This window comes from Salmo salar, chromosome 16 (assembly GCF_965601325.2).
Source record: "Salmo salar chromosome 16, fSalSal1, whole genome shotgun sequence".
NCBI classification, from domain to species: Eukaryota; Metazoa; Chordata; class Actinopteri; order Salmoniformes; family Salmonidae; genus Salmo; species Salmo salar.
In genome coordinates, this window is record NC_138306.1 from 15,612,166 (window position 1) to 15,629,035 (window position 16,870).

Sequence of the window (16,870 nt, forward strand, 5' to 3'; positions counted from 1 at the left end):
ATTTGACACACTGAACTCTGTCTGAGTAGTAGTTGGTGAACGAGGTGAGGCAGTCATTTGAGAAACCAAGGCTGTTAAGTCTGCCGATTAGATTGTTGTGATTGACAGAGTCAAAAGCCTTGGCCAGGTCGATGAATACAGCTGCACAGTATCGTCTCTTATCGATGGCGGTTATGATATTCTTTAGGACCTTGAGCGTGGCTGAGGTGCACCCATGACCAGCTCGGAAACCAGATTGCATAGTGGAAAAGGTACAGTGGGATTCGAAATGGTCGATGATCTGTTTAACTTTTCTTTCGAAGACCTTAGAAAGGCAGGGTAGGATAGATATAGGTCTGTAGCAGTTTGGGTCTAGAGTGTCTCCCCCTTTGAAGAAGGGGATGACCGCGGCAGCTTTCCAATCTTTGGGGATCTCAGACAATACGAAAGGGAGGTTGAACAGGCTAGTAATAGGGTTGCAACAATTTCGGCAGATCATTTTAGAAAGAGAGGGTCCAGATTGTCTAGCCCAGCTGATTTGTAGGGGTTCAGATTTTGCAGCTCTTTTAGAACATCAGCTATCTGGATTTGGGTGAAGGAGAAATGGGGGAGGCTTGGGCAAGTTGCTGCGGGGGGTACAGGGCTGTTGACCGGTGAAGGGGTAGCCAGGTGGAAAGCATGGCCAGTCGTAGAAAAATGCTTATTGAAATTCTCAATTATCGCGGATTTATCGGTGGTGACAGTGTTTCCTAGCCTCAGTGCAGTGGGCAGCTGGGAGGAGGTGCTCTTATTTTCCATGGACTTTACAGTGTCCCAGAACTTTTTGGAGTTTGTGCTACAGGATGCAAATTTCTGTTTGAAAAAGCTAGCCTTCGCTTTCCTAACTGCCTGTATATATTGGTTCCTAACTTCCCTGAAATGTTGCAAATCGCAGGGGCTATTCAATGCAAATGCCACAGGATGTTTTTGTGCTGGTCAAGGGCAGTCAGGTCTGGAGTGAACCAAGGGCAATATCTGTTCCTGGTTCTACATTTTTTGAATGGGGCATGCTTATTTAAGATGGTGAGGAAAGCACTTTTAAAGAATAACCAGGCATCCTCTACTGATGGAATGAGGTCAATATCCTTCCAGGATACCCGGGCCAGGTCGATTAGAAAGGCCTGCTCGCTGAAGTGTTTTAGGGAGCGTTTGACAGAGATGAGGGGTGGTCGTTTGACCGCAGACCTATTACGGACGCAGGCAATGAGGCAGTGATCGCTGAGGTCCTGGTTGAAGACAGCAGAGGTGTATTTGGAGGGCAGGTGGTTAGGATGATATCTATGAGGGTGCCCGTGTTCACGGATGTGGGGTTGTACCTGGTAGGTTCATTGATAGGGCATCAAGCTTAGATTGTGAGATTGAGGGCATCAAGCTTAGATTGTAGGATGGCAGGGGTGTTAAGCATGTCCCAGTTTAGGTCACCTAACAGCACGAGCTCTGACGATAGATGGGGGGCAATCAATTCAAATATGGTGTCCAGGGCACAGCTGGGGGCAGAAGGTGGTCTATAGCAAGCGACAACAGTGAGAGGCTTGTTTCTGGAAAGGTGGATTTTTAAAAGTAGAAGTTCAAATTGTTTTGGCACAGACCTGGATAGCAAGACAGAACTCTGCAGGCTATCTCTGCAGTAGATTGCAACTCCGCCCCCTTTGGCAGTTCTATCTTGTTGGAAAATGTTATAGTTAGGGATGGAAATTTCAGGGTTTTTGGTGGTCTTCCTAAGCCAGGATTCAGACACGGCTAGGATATCCGGGTTGGCAGAGTGCTAAAGCTGTGAATAAAACAAATGTAGTGTTAACATGCATGAAACCAAGGCTTTTACAGTTACAGAAGTCAACAAATGAGAGTGCTTGGGGAATGGGAGTGGAGCTAGGCACTGCAGGGCCTGGATTAACCTCTACATCACTAGAGGAACAGAGGAGGAGTAGGATAAGGGTACGGCTAAAGGCTATAAGACCTGGTCGTCTAATACGTTCGGAATAGAGAGTAAAAGGAGCAGGTTTCTGGCCACGGTAGAATAGATTCCTGTAACGGGCATCTTATAGAAGGGACCAAAACGCAGCATGTTGAGTGCTCTTGATGATATTTATTAACTCAAAACACTAATAACAAAATATCAAACGGAAACGATCGACTTTCAGTTCTGTCAGGTACAGAGTCTAAACAGAATGCAACTACCCTCAAAAACCCAGGAAGAAAAACCCCTACTTAAATATGATCTCCAATCAGAGGCAACGAGGACCAGCTGCCTCCAATTGGAGATCAACCCAAAAAACAACATCATAGAAATAGAAAACCTAGAACACAAACATAGAAATAGAAAACATAACACCCCCTGTCACACCCTGACCTACTCTACTATAAAAATGACATCTTACTAGGGTAAGGATGTAACAATTCCAGGCATAATGTACAGACAAAGGTATGATAGGATGTGAATACAGTGGAGGTAAACCTATGCATTGAGTGACGATGAGAGAGATATTGTCTCTAGAAACATCATTTAAACCAGGTGAGGTCACCGCATGTGTGGGAGGTGGAACTAAAGGGTTAACTAAGGCATAATGAGCAGGGCTAGAGGCTCTACAGTGAAATAAGGCAATAATTACTAACCAAAACAGCAATGGACAAGGCATATTGACATTAGGGAGAAGCATGCGTAGCCGAGTGATCATCGGGGTCCAGTGAGTAGCTCGGCGGGCCGGAGACACGGCGATTCAGACAGCTAGTGGGCCGGGGCTAGCAAGCTAGCAGAAGGGCCTTTGAGGGACGGAAGAAGTCTGTTGTAGCCCCCTCGGGCTGTTACGTCGGCAGACCAGTCGTCATGGATCTGCAGGGCTCCGTGTGGTAAAAGGGTCCAGGCCAATTGGCAAAATAGGTATAGTGGCCAAACTATTTGTCCGATGGGCCTCTTCAGCTAACAGTCTGATATGTTCTAGACAGCAAGCGGGCTGCGGCTAACAGATGGGCATTCAGGGGACGTCGCGACGGAGGAGCTAATTGAAAAAAACCCTCGGCCGAATTACGTCGGTAGTCCAGTCGTGATGGGTCGGCGGCACTCCGTGTCGACAGTAAAAGGGTTAGGTATTGTTGCCCAAGGAGTGGCTGATGGACCTCTTCGGCTAGCCGGGAGATGGGCCTAGCAAAGGCTAGCTCAAGGCTAATTGGTCCTAATTGGTTCTACCTTGGGATTTCCATATTTAAGGATTAACAGGAAAGATGCTCATTAAATTTCATAGCTATTATTGATAAAAACTAAAAGAAGTTGAACCATTGGTTGCAGAGGGATTTATCCTTGAAAGGTTGAGTATTGCTTTCTAAAGCTGAAGGTATCTCCAGACTTACTTATGCAGGCCAGTCCCTACATCTTGACAACAAAATATGTAAAGCGGTTGACCAGCTGCTTTTCAACGTCATCTGGAAAAATCGTACACATTATATTAGGAAATCTGTCGTTATGAACACATATGAATATGGTGGTCTCATTTTTTTGATTTTCCTACTTTGAATAATACCTTTAAGATAAATTGGGCTAAACATTTCTTAAAGAATCCAACTTCAATTTGGAATTTCATCCCTCATTAGATCTTCTCCCATTTTGGTGGCTTCAATTTTATGTTACTTTGTAACTATAACATTGATAAGATTCCTACAAAATTATCTGCTTTTCATAGACAGGTATTCTTAACGTGGTCGTTAATATATAAACATAATTTTCCCCCGCATAGGTATTTCATTTGGAACAATAAGGATATTTTGTATAGAAACAAGTCTTTATTTTTTAAGAACTGGTTCAATAATCATATCCTGCTGGTGAGTCAACTTTTTAATGCAGAAGGATTGTTACTTAATCATGAGGATTTTTTATCTCTTTACAATATCCCTGTTACACCTAGAGAGTTTGCCATAGTCTTTGATGCTACTCCATCTGGAACTCTCATGTTGTTCAGAGGTGTAACCAGACCTCACCTTCTTGACCAACCCTCGCTTAATACAGTTGACTCACCAATAGGAAAAATGTGTTTCTCCTTGCTCCCTCAGAACAACAGATCTATTGGTGCTTTATTTTAAAGGGATATTGTTTCCTTTCCTTATGTCACAAGTTACTGGAATACATTTGTCAATAATATCTGTTGGGAAAAAGTCTGGTTATTACCACACAAATACCTGCTTGTTAACAAGGTCAAAGAGATCTCTTTCAGAATGATCCATAAGTATTACCCTGCCAATCATTACCTGAAGGAACTCCAAAAAGACATTAACATTAATTGTACTTTTTGTGTTAAGCATCCAGAAACAGTTTTGCATTTACTTTGGCATTGTCTACATGTAAAAAAATATGATGGAAAGATATTCATAGTTTTGTAATTGTTCATATTCTTGATGACTTTTGTTTTTTTATGGGAAAATGTGCTGCTCGGTTTCCTTAACCATAATAAGGATAAAGAAAAACAATTGCGCTAATGACAAAATGTAATATTCATAAATGTAAATTCACTAATAAAAAAAACGTCTGTGTTTTCTATAAGGAATTTGAGCAGTACATTAAAACCTCTATGGGACCGGCGGGACGAATTCGTCCCACCTACGTAACAGCCACTGCCAGCCTGTGGCGCGATTTTCAAAACCTTAAAAATCCTATTACTTCAATTTCTCAAACATATGACTATTTTACAGCCATTTAAAGATAAGACTCTCGTTAATCTAACCACACTGTCCGATTTCAAAAAGGCTTTACAACGAAAGCAAAACATTAGATTATGTCAGCAGAGTACCAAGCCAGAAATAATCAGACACCCATTTTTCAAGCCAGCATATAATGTCACCAAAACCCAGAAGACAGCTAAATGCAGCACTCACCTTTGATGATCTTCATCAGATGACAACCCTAGGACATTATGTTATACAATACATGCATGTTTTGTTCAATCAAGTTCATATTTATATCAAAAACCAGCTTTTTACATTAGCATGTGACGTTCATAACTAGCATACCCCCCGCAAACTTCCGGGGAATTCGCTAACATTTTACTAAATTACTCACGATAAACGTTCACAAAAAGCATAACAATTATTTTAAGAATTATAGATACAGACCTCCTCTATGCACTCGATATGTCCGATTTTAAAATAGCTTTTTGGTGAAAGAACATTTTGCAATATTCTAAGTACATAGCCCAGGCATCACGGGCTCGCTATTTAGACACCCGGCAAGTTTAGCACTCACCATAATCATATTTACTATTATAAAAATGTCATTACCTTTTGTTGTCTTCGTCAGAATACACACCCAGGACAGCTACTTCAATAACAAATGTTGGTTTGGTCCAAAATAATCCAGCGTTATATCCGAATAGCGGCGTTTTGTTCGTGCGTTCCAGACACTATCCGAAATAGTAAAGAAGTGTCGCGCGCTTGGCGCAATTCCTGACAATAAAATTCAAAGTATTCCATTACCGTACGTCGAAGCATGTCAACCGCTGTTTAAAATCAATTTTTACGTCATTTTTCTCGTAGAAAAGCGATAATATTCCGACAGGGAATCTCCTTTTCGGCAAACAGAGGAAAAAATCCCAAAGGCGGGGGCGGTCGGGGTCACGCGCATAAGCTAGTGTCTCTTGATGGGCCACTTGAGAAAGGCGATAATGTGTTTCAGCCTGGGGCTGGAATGACGACATTCTGTTTTTTCCCGGGCTCTGAGAGCCTATGGAAGACGTGGGAAGTGTCACGTTAGAGCAGAGATCCTTAGTAAATGATAGAGATGGAAAACAAGTTCAACAAATGGTCAGACAGGCCACTTCCTGTAAAGGAATCTCTCAGGTTTTGACCTGCCATTTGAGTTCTGTTATACTCACAGACACCATTCAAACAGTTTTAGAAAATTTAGGGTGTTTTCTATCCATATGTAATAAGTATATGCATATTCTAGTTACTGAGTAGGAGTGGTAACCAGATTAAATCGGGTATGTTTTTTATCCAGCCGTGTCAATGCTGCCCCCTAGCCCTAACAGGTTGACCATTCAACATTCTTCTAATAAGAACGCTGTTAAAACAATCAATATGTGTGTTTATTTAAGGTCTTTTTATAGTCTGTAATTTGTTGTACCCCCACGCATATGTTATCATTGTCTGTTTGTATACTTCTTGTATGTATGTATACTGTTTTTTTCTGCAATAAAAAAATGAACTACAAGGCAATGAGACCTCCAAGCCCTGGATCAACCTACAGCATGTGACTTCCATACTGAAGTCTGGCTCAGATGATCCCTATATGTCAGACAGGCACCAGACATCAAAGGGAGGCTGAAACACAATTACTACATGATCTTGTTTCACCACTTCATGCATTGGTGGCTTTCAGTCAATAGCTGTTGCCATCCATTTTGAAGAAATCACATTAAATCGCTGATTGAGTTGTGTGAACTACGAGCGTATTTTTCTCCCCATACCGGTGTTAATTTTGCCGCTATTTTTTTAGATTTGGTCTAGTCTTAGTCATTTTGACTCAAATATCATTAAGTATTAGTCACATTTTTGTCATTTGAATAATTATTTAGTCTAGTTATTGTAAAAATGACAAAAACATTGGGCCATTTTTGTCAACTAAGTACCATTACATTTTAGTCACATCACAATTTTATTGCCTCATTAACATATAGTACACATAAATGTCTGACTTCTATGTGCAAAAAGATACATAGCCTTGTCCTACAAACATATTTTTCTGCACAACATCCTATCGCATGATTCTCTTCCCAACAGCCAACTTGGCAGAAGAACACATTACTCTGCAGCAGATGAAAAATCACACCCCTTGACATTGTGTAGCTATATTGTAATCAAAGTTCTGTCATAAGTACAGATCTGATAGGTTGCAGCAAACTAACTAGCTAGTATTATCAATCTGTTATTACCTGTTTGTTTGTTTGTTTGTACGTACGTACGTAGTTTGCTATATATACACACACACATATATATACACCTTGTGGGTGCAAACGCTGATTTCTCCCATGGAAAAGTTACATTCATTCTTGTTTTAATTGACATAAGTAAATTGGCTTCAAACGTCGCCCCTTTTTCTACTGGGAGCTTTTAACACTGGGAGAGTAGCCATGGCATGTGCCAATTTACATACATTATTTGTTGCTGCCTGATGGAAAACGGTTGACGGGCAGAGAGGTGACTCGTGAATGACCTGGGCATGGTATTTATTTTCCACCAATAACAGCATTGCAACACTGCAATGAGAAAGCCTTACAATTCTGCTGATATCATGCATGCTTTTGATTGGACCAAACTAATATGACTGAAAAGCTCTCAACATGTCCAAAAACCTTTGACTAGTCAGATTTTAGTTACAGAGAAAATGTTGTCGCGTATCGTTTTCGTCAACCGAAATGAAAAATATTTTTCGTTAAGTTAGAGTTTTTTCTGGGTTTATTTAGTCAGTTATCATCTACTCAATTGCCACTGAAAAGTAGGTGTTTGAAATTACACTGCCACATACTGCACATCATTAAGCAGCCCAACACAATGCATCTCAGGTATAAAATCAATGCATATTTCTCCCCCTTCCTCTCTCCAGGGGGGCAACTGACCTAAGGAAGGAAGGAGTTGCAGGGGAGGGGTGAGAGACTTAGCAGGGGGGAGGGGGTCTCCTCATGTATCGATTCTGCCCCCCTTTCCCCCCCACCCCCATGCTGATGTCAGGAAGGAGGAGGAGAGCAGGGTAATAAAACCTGTAATGCATCTCTCCTTTCTCTCCTCACAGAAAAGGCTGCCACATCCTCACATTTACTGCCACGTGTCCTCTGTTTGGACAGTAGGGAAGCTGTCCTCTACCCCACTCCTTCTTTAATCATTTATTCAACAGCAGTAGGCAGATTCAGCATAGCAAAGTAGGGTTAAGTATACTTTTCCATTATGCAGGACTTTTTCTTTTCACCCATTCACTCACTTTTCAATTCTCTCTCCACCTGCCACAACCTGCATTTGAACTCTCAAACTGAGAGCACATTCAGTCAAATCTTCACTTAGTGAACAATCTGGATTCACCAATGTTGATCAACCAGACTTTGAAGACTGTACAGTTGAGTGGAGGCAAGGGGTTATAAAAGTCCACAGTAAATTATGAAGAAAATATCTTGCTCTCTGAAGTCCTCTAGCTCCAACCTGCTAACTAATGTGACTTTGAGCTGGTCTTCCTATGGGCTCTATAATTCATGTTGTGAAAGGCACAGTCAAAGACCATGCAGCTCCAACACACTCCAACTACAGGCCCAGAGAGCCTGGCTGTCTAAGAACATAACTACAGTATGTACAGAAATGGTTACTATGCCCACCACCAAGCGTAACCATTAATCATCCATGTTTAACATGGCATTCTGCTCCTCAGCTTCACAACTGAACTCTTCTAGAAAAATCTCTCCTCCCTACAATAGTAAAAGGAGTCATATTTTTGCCTCAGATATCAGTTCTTACCATTTGAAGCCTTAGATTTACAGTAACTCCTTATCTAAGGAAGACCATGCTTAGCAATTTTTTTAATGGAGAAATGTATCTTAGGTTGGGTTTTACTCTTATCGTTGAATCGTACACTCCTCTGAAATATTTGATCGTATGCATGGCAAACAAGGTGACTTCTGAGACAATGCGTTCGCAAAACAGTGTGCTCTTCAAGTCCTTGACGGGAATGAGTTGTGGCACATTGAACCTCCGACATTTCTCTGCTATTAAAGCCTTGAAAACATACTGTATAGTGAGTGACCTGCTAGGGCTGTGCTCCTCAGACATCAGCCACACTTCAGACCTGAACGTGTGTGATAGCATAGAGACAAAACGATGGGTTCCATCCTATATGTGACAGTGTCTAGGAATAGGGAGCCATGTCTAGGTGGGTTGGTTGATGCCTAACTGTCTGTTTCAAAAGCAGTTCTTAATTGAAGCCTGTGTATGTGATCTGCTCTACTGTACTGTCAAGTATATCTGTAGATGATTTTCGGTCCGGTTGACTTGCTGATGGAGTAATCATATCCATATGAACACACGTCCCTGGCTGTACAGCTCCTAATAATATGCTGCTGTAATGTTGCTTTCTTCCCTCCACTAGTTCTCTCTGATAGGCCGATCCTCTACCCAGAGAACTGCAGTAAGGTGACAGAACTGGAGAGTAATATGGGCACCATCACTGTGGAGAGGAATCCATCTGCAACCCTGGAGACTGGCCTGTCACTAAAACACTGGCCAGTGGGTCAAATATTGACAACCCACAACCTACAACCCATATACTGTATAGTTACTGGGGAGTCACCCATAAGAGTAATGGTAAAGGCTTCCTGGCTGATTTTAGTGTAACAAGCACATACAGTACTACAGCCTATTTCTGCTCTGTCCTTCAAGTACAGAACAACAACCATTATGCAGCAGTCTGTGGAGAGCACTAAACAGATCTAAGTTATAATCATAAATATACAGTAGGCTACTGACATTGAGACTTAAGGTTCCACAACGTGAGCCCTGTGTTGGTTTGGGCTTCCCAAAGACATACTCATTAGTGTTTTTATGGCATTACCATAACGTCATTACCAACGTGTCATTACCAACGCGTCATCAGCGACATCACGTTAGCCGATGTCATTCCCCAGGTATGGGTTCACTCGAGTCATGCTGATTGTCCATCGGAATGTGTCAGTGTGTGGAATGCAACAGCAGCTCTCTAGCACAGTGGGGGCTGGTGAGGCTGAGCCCTCTGCTCTGACTGACCTACTCTCTGAGACAGACATCACTATAGGGGGCCCTCCATGCTAAGGCCCTGCCAACTCAGGACAGCTCAAATCTGGCCAGGGCCCCCAACCAGGCCAGAATACTGTGGTCACTGTGCATACGTGTGCAGGGACCGCAAGGCTAAGTCAACACTGGCTATTGTTACACAACCGTGCTTGGGTCAGAAAAAACATCAGCAAAAACACACACAAATCATTACTCCATGTCTAAATCAATAAGCAGACTTTACATCTACATCTTGTTAATGGATGGACCACAGCACTGTTTTTTCTTTTTACCTTTATTTAACTAGGCAAGTCAGTTAAGAACTAAGTCTGTGTGGAGCAGAGCTTTTGAGACACCGAGTGATGCTTTAACAACAGTGGAGAAACCCAGCCTAATGCACTGTGAGTTTTGCATTTTTCATCAGGGCTCATCCTCATTAAAATGACTCCACACCTGCCCCTGACAAACAGGGAATTAACTTTGTCAGGGTCAAAACTATACCGCAACTGTTCTCCAAAGGAAATAAAAGTCTAAAATAAAGAAGGAAGAATGAATTAATGTGTAACGTACAATTTCAATAGTGTTGATCTATTTCATCAGGATAAACAACAGCTGTGGGATTTCAACTGCCCGCCACTCCATCCAGCAAGCAATTCCAATTTCCATTTGCAGTTCCCTGCATGTTAAGGATAGGCACACACAATTCAGAGGAAAAGGAAGGTGAGAGTGTTATTATTGGTACGACGGGCTCCACGCGCTCTATTTCTCTGTTTAATATTCATAGAAAGACACGAGAGAGAGGGGGGAAACAGCAGGTTCTCCTCCTGGGATGTTATATCACCTCCGGTGTTGATGTGTCCTCTGTTAGGCTATACCGTAGACTCTGAGACAGGCAGGCAGGCAGGGATACAAAGAACACTTGCTGTTACTACTACACAGTAGGGAGGGACCAGCAGGGACAGAGACCGATGTGAAACTATGTGCACAAACTAAAAGTCTATACTGAAAAAGTATTAAAACGGCCTTCAAGAATAGCATTAAAGTACAATTAAACAACATGCCAGTGGTATTTATCAGTCAGCGTGTAGGCAGCAAAACAGAGTTCCACACAGGTCTAGATACAGGATGAGATATAGTGTGTGGGAGCCTAGCCAGGGCAGAGGCACAGCAGAGGATGACTCAGATAAAGCAGTATAGCAGTGGAGGCGGAGGGATACAGCTGAAAATGGGCATTGCCATCTTACACAGTGAGGATTTAGGATATGGAGCTGGTGTACATCAGACAGTGTTGTCAGGGAGCACTGTGTCTGATGAACTACTTTCCATGTCTTTAATCAATCACTATGGATCATTCTTCTCTCCCTCTCTCTCTCTCTCCATCTTCCTCTGTTGCTCTGCCTCGTCATCCCACACATCATCACTCAATAAAGGATCCATAACAGACTGAGATCAGTTGTGGTGGGGAGCTGCTAGGCATTGGTATGTCTCTTTATTTCACTCGGATGAAAGAGTGGCATGAACACAACACACACTCATATAGTACAAACAGACAGTATACTACAAAAAAATGCTTTGAAATTCAATATTAGTTCAATCTGAATAACAAGCATGAATTAGAAATTCAACAGGAGGCCCAATTAATACTTCTGCAATTGGAGTGCTAGTCAAAGCAAAACAGTATTCATGCCATCCTTTGATGTCCAACTAGTGGAGCAGAACACATACTGTACAACCCAAAAATGCACACGAAAATAACCATGATGCATGTATAATTTATAGTGCTGAGCGATTAATGCTTTTTGAGGTCAGTTCAGTTTCGGTTAGATTTTTTTTTTTTTAAATCATTAAATGCACTATTCATTATGTGGGTTGAATACTGTAACAACACAGAATAAAACAATGAATAAAAGTTCCATGATGGTAGTGACTGCCCATTACTGCTTATCACTCCTTAACCATAATTTAGTCACATCACCTTCATAAAATATTTCAGTTGTGGTGTATATTACATTTATTTTATTTGATGACTTTACCATTTCGGTAACAATTTACTTGACACCCAGCGTCATAACACGTTATGACACGGTCATAATATGTCGTAACAGTTGACATAACTTGTCATAACCTGTTATTATATGGTAATGACACTGTCATGACTAGGGCTGTGGCAGTCACGGAATTTCGTCAGTCGGTGATTGTCAAGCAAATAACTGTCGGTGTCACAGCAATTGACCGTTAATTAAAATAAACACATTTAGCATCTCCTGGCTTCCACACACATCACCACTGATGCTGACTTTTGGAACATCTACATTTTAAAAAGTCTAAGAAATCCATGTAATATACATTTACATTTAAGTCATTTAGCAGACGCTCTTATCCAGAGCGACTTACAAAATGGTGCATTCACCTTATGATATCCAGTGGAATAACCACTTTACAATAGTGCATCTAAATCTTTTAAGGGGGGGGGGGGGGGGGGGGTTAGAAGGATTACTTTATCCTATCCTAGGTATTCCTTAAAGAGGTGGGGTTTCAGGTGTCTCCGGAAGGTGGTGATTGACTCCGCTGTCCTGGCGTCGTGAGGGAGCTTGTTCCACCATTGGGGTGCCAGAGCAGCGAACAGTTTTGACTGGGCTGAGCGGGAACTGTGCTTCCTCAGAGGTAGGGGGGCCAGCAGGCCAGTGGTGGATGAACGCAGTGCCCTTGTTTGGGTGTAGGGCCTGATCAGAGCCTGAAGGTATGGAGGTGCCGTTCCCTTCACAGCTCCGTAGGCAATCACCATGGTCTTGTAGCGGATGCGAGCTTCAACTGGAAGCCAGTGGAGAGAGCGGAGGAGCGGGGTGACGTGAGAGAACTTGGGAAGGTTGAACACCAGACGGGCTGCGGCGTTCTGGATGAGTTGTAGGGGTTTAATGGCACAGGCAGGGAGCCCAGCCAACAGCGAGTTGCAGTAATCCAGACGGGAGATGACAAGTGCCTGGATTAGGACCTGCGCCGCTTCCTGTGTGAGGCAGGGTCGTACTCTGCGAATGTTGTAGAGCATGAACCTACAGGATCGGGTCACCGCCTTGATGTTAGTGGAGAACGACAGGGTGTTGTCCAGGATCACGCCAAGGTTCTTAGCACTCTGGGAGGAGGACACAAGGGAGTTGTCAACCGTGATGGCGAGATCATGGAAGGGGCAGTCCTTCCCCGGGAGGAAGAGCAGCTCCGTCTTGCCGAGGTTATATATAGCCTACACCTTCACAATAAATCCATGATTTATTTTAGACAGGTCTAAAGAAACATGATTATGTAGAACAGAATAGTATACTCTGAGTTGTCCTTATGTTAGGTCCTGATCTGGCTATGCCAAATGGCTGTGGGCTACACTATTTAATTTAGCAGGCAAGATTTGCTTAGAATTCCGTGTCATTATTTTATAGTATGAGAATACAATTGAACAAAGCTGAATAAAAAAGAGAGGATATTTTCTCCAAACGATTTGAGGGAGTGCGCACATGCGGCTATTCAGTGTTGAGCGATTAACAAAGAAATAGGTATTCCTTTTTGCTTAATTTAGAGTTATAAATATAATTTTAGTTGTTCTACAAATGTTGGGCTATATGTTTTGATTTTTAATACATTGTAAGGCTGCATGATGCGACTCCTAATGATGATTTGAAAAACGTCGCTTGAAAGGCATGAGCTCTGCTATGTTTATTGCGCAGGCTGTACACACTACATCAGTCACTCATTCACAATTTGACAAGCACTTGATAATGCCTAGAATTTCACAGCGGCATCCCCTTTGTGTGGCAGTAATGCACCCTAAAAAAAAATCCATGCTTTTTGGCCATTGTGCCCTTCTCCCTGAGTGATGTGCGCTCCATCGGGTTTTTCTCACAGGCTACAAGTGAAGACAGACAGATCGGGGACGCGCTTATTCAATTCCGAGGTGCATATTGAAGATATCGGAAGAACTGTCCACATTTACGTTTTGTCAGCCAACAAGATGAGCAGGCCTAACGAACAGTAAAAGCACTAGTCTATGTCAATCTACTATCCCCCATAGTACAAAAGTTGACATATTCTATTTTGTACGAGAAATAAATATTCCAAACATAGTCTGGGACAGTTGTGGGATGCGATAGATCCTAAATTAATACAACTACTAGCATCAAAAACCCATTTTTTACGCAATGACACAACAGATCAGAACGTTCAGCTTAAAATGTTGATAAACTATTGGTCTATTTCTTCACATTATCAGCGCAGCAATGCGCACATGGGCAGTAGGCTATAAGCGCAAATGTTCCATTAGTGGAAAACACCATTATCAAAAGTGACCGCAAATGCAATTATGCATGTAATGCTTTTACTATAAAGGTGCATTTTTTAATGGTGAAAATTATCTTCCCCAAACGTGAAATTCACATGCTGCTTATGTATGCCAGTTAGGCTCTACACCCCTTGTAAAGCAGATTATTGTGCTTAAGTTATTTGGCCAATTTAGTTGTGATACAAACCTTATTAAAACATATAGGCCTATGGGCTAGGCTACATGAGGTGTGCGACTATGATTTGAAAAAGTCGCAAAAAAAGGCATTGTTTCTTATGCTGGATATCATTCACAAGTGATAATATATAATTAATAAGTGACAGGCTAATATTGTCATCCATCAGACTATTTTTGATTTAATCTGATCTTTACATCCATGAAATAATATACACCACCGTTCAAAAGTTTGAGGTCACTTAGAAATCTCACTTAGAAAAAAAAAAAAGTCCATTAAAATAACATCAAATTGATCAGAAATACAGTGTAGACATTGTTAATGTTGTAAATGACTATTGTAGCTGGAAACGGTGATTTTTTATGGAATATCTACATAAGCCTACAGAGGCCCAATATTAGCAACCATCACTCCTGTGTTCCAATGGCACGTTGTGTTAGCTAATCCAAGTTTATTATGTTAAAACTTAAGGCTAGGGGGCAGTATTTTGACGTCCCGATGAAAAGCGTGCCCAAAGTAAACTGCCTGTTACTCAGGCCCAGAAGCTAGGATATGCATATAATTGGTAGATTTGGATAGAAAACACTCTAAAGTTTCTACAACTGTTAAAATAATGTCTGTGAGTACAGAACTGATTTGGCAGGCGAAACCCCGAGGACAATCCATCCAGGGGACAAAACATTGAGGTCATTGGATTTTCCAATGATTTTCTATGGGAAACTCGATTTATTAGGACCCAAATTACAGTTCCTATGGCTTCCACTAGATGTCAACAGTCTTTAGAAATTGTTCGATGTTTCTCTTTTGAGAAATGAAGAAGTAGTCCTATTCTTTCCATGTGTCACTCAGAAGGACTCTAGTCTTTTGGTGTGCGTGAACAGGAGCGCGCTCCTCGTTGTTTTTCTTCGGTATTGGAAACAGATTATTCCGTCTTAAATTTGATTGATTATTTACATTTTAGGGTACCTGAGGTTGGATTAGAAACGTTGTTTGAAATGTTTGGACCAAGTTTACAGGTAACTTATAACTGCTAGCTAGCCAACTTCTACCGACTAGCAGCACTGCAGAAACTATTACATCGTAACGACTTGATTAGTGTGGTGTTAGTGTTAGTTAGCCAGCTACATAGTTGTCTTTGCTGTCTCTGTATCTAAGATAATTGTGTAGTTTGAGTTTGAGTATTATCGAGGTGAGCCAGCCAGCCGCGACGCGGCGCCAGACTTACTCAACACACCTAGTCATCATTAACCCACTGCCAGCTAGCCAACTGTTACCGACTAGCAGCGCTGTAGATACTAATACTTTACAACGGAACGATTTGACTAGTGCAGTGTTACCTAGCTAGCTACTTAGTTGTCTTTGTCATAGCTTGATAATTGTTAGCTAGCCAGCCATCGAGGTTAGCTAGCCAGCTATTTCCGTCCCCCGCGACGCCATTTTTCCTAACCCAGCCAACTATTACCGACGAGCAGCATTGTTGAAACTAAATACACTACAAGGAACGTCTTGATTAGTGTTATGTTAGCTAGCTAGCTACAAAGTTGCTTTGTATCATAACAAGGTGTAGTACTGAAACTACCGAGGTTACCTAGCCAGCTACACGTTCAAAGTCAACAACGCAGCCACTGCTAGCTAGCCTACTCCACCAGCCAGCAGTACTGTATCATTTTAGTCAATAAGATTTTTGCAACGTAAGCTTAACTTCCTGAACATTCGAGACGTGTAGTCCACTTGTCATTCCAATCTCCTTTGCATTAGCGTAGCCTCTTCTGTAGCTTGTCTACTATGTGTCTGTCTATCCCTGTTCTCTCTCCTCTGCACAGGCCATACAAACGCTCCACACCGCGTGGCCGCTGCCACTCTAACCTGGTGGTCCCAGCGCGCACGACCCACGTGGAGTTCCAGGTCTCCGGCAGCCTCTGGAACTGCCGGTCTGCGGCCAACAAGGCTGAGTTCATCTCAGCCTATGCTACCCTCCAGTCCCTAGACTTCCTGGCGCTGACGGAAACATGGATTACCACAGATAACACTGCTACTCCTACTGCTCTCTCCTCGTCTGACTACGTGTTCTCGCATACCCCTAGAGCATCGAGCCAGCGGGGTGGTGGCACTGGAATCCTCATCTCTCCCAAGTGGACATTCTCTCTTTCTCCCCTGACCCATCTGTCTATCTCCTCATTTGAATTCCATGCTGTCACAGTTACCAGCCCTTTCAAGCTTAACATCCTTATCATTTATCGCCCTCCAGGTTCCCTTGGAGAGTTCATCAATGAGCTTGACGCCTTGACAAGTTCCTTTCCTGAGGATGGCTCACCTCTCACAGTTCTGGGTGACTTTAACCTCCCCACGTCTACCTTCGACTCATTCCTCTCTGCCTCCTTCTTTCCACTCCTCTCCTCTTTCGACCTCACCCTCTCACCTTCCCCCCCTACTCACAAGGCAGGCAATACGCTTGACCTCATCTTTACTAGATGCTGTTCTTCCACTAATCTCATTGCAACTCCCCTCCAAGTCTCCGACCACTACCTTGTATCCTTTTCCCTCTCGCTCTCATCCAACACTTCTCACTCTGCCCCTACTCGGAT

General features: G+C 42.5%; 1 protein-coding gene across 3 annotated transcripts in view; it reads right to left on the reverse strand.

Moving 5' to 3' along the window:
* bicd1a (BICD cargo adaptor 1a) overlaps positions 1-16,870 on the reverse strand; it is a 115,420-nt gene that overhangs the window by 91,688 nt on the left and 6,862 nt on the right. The gene's annotated exons all lie outside the window — the stretch shown is intronic.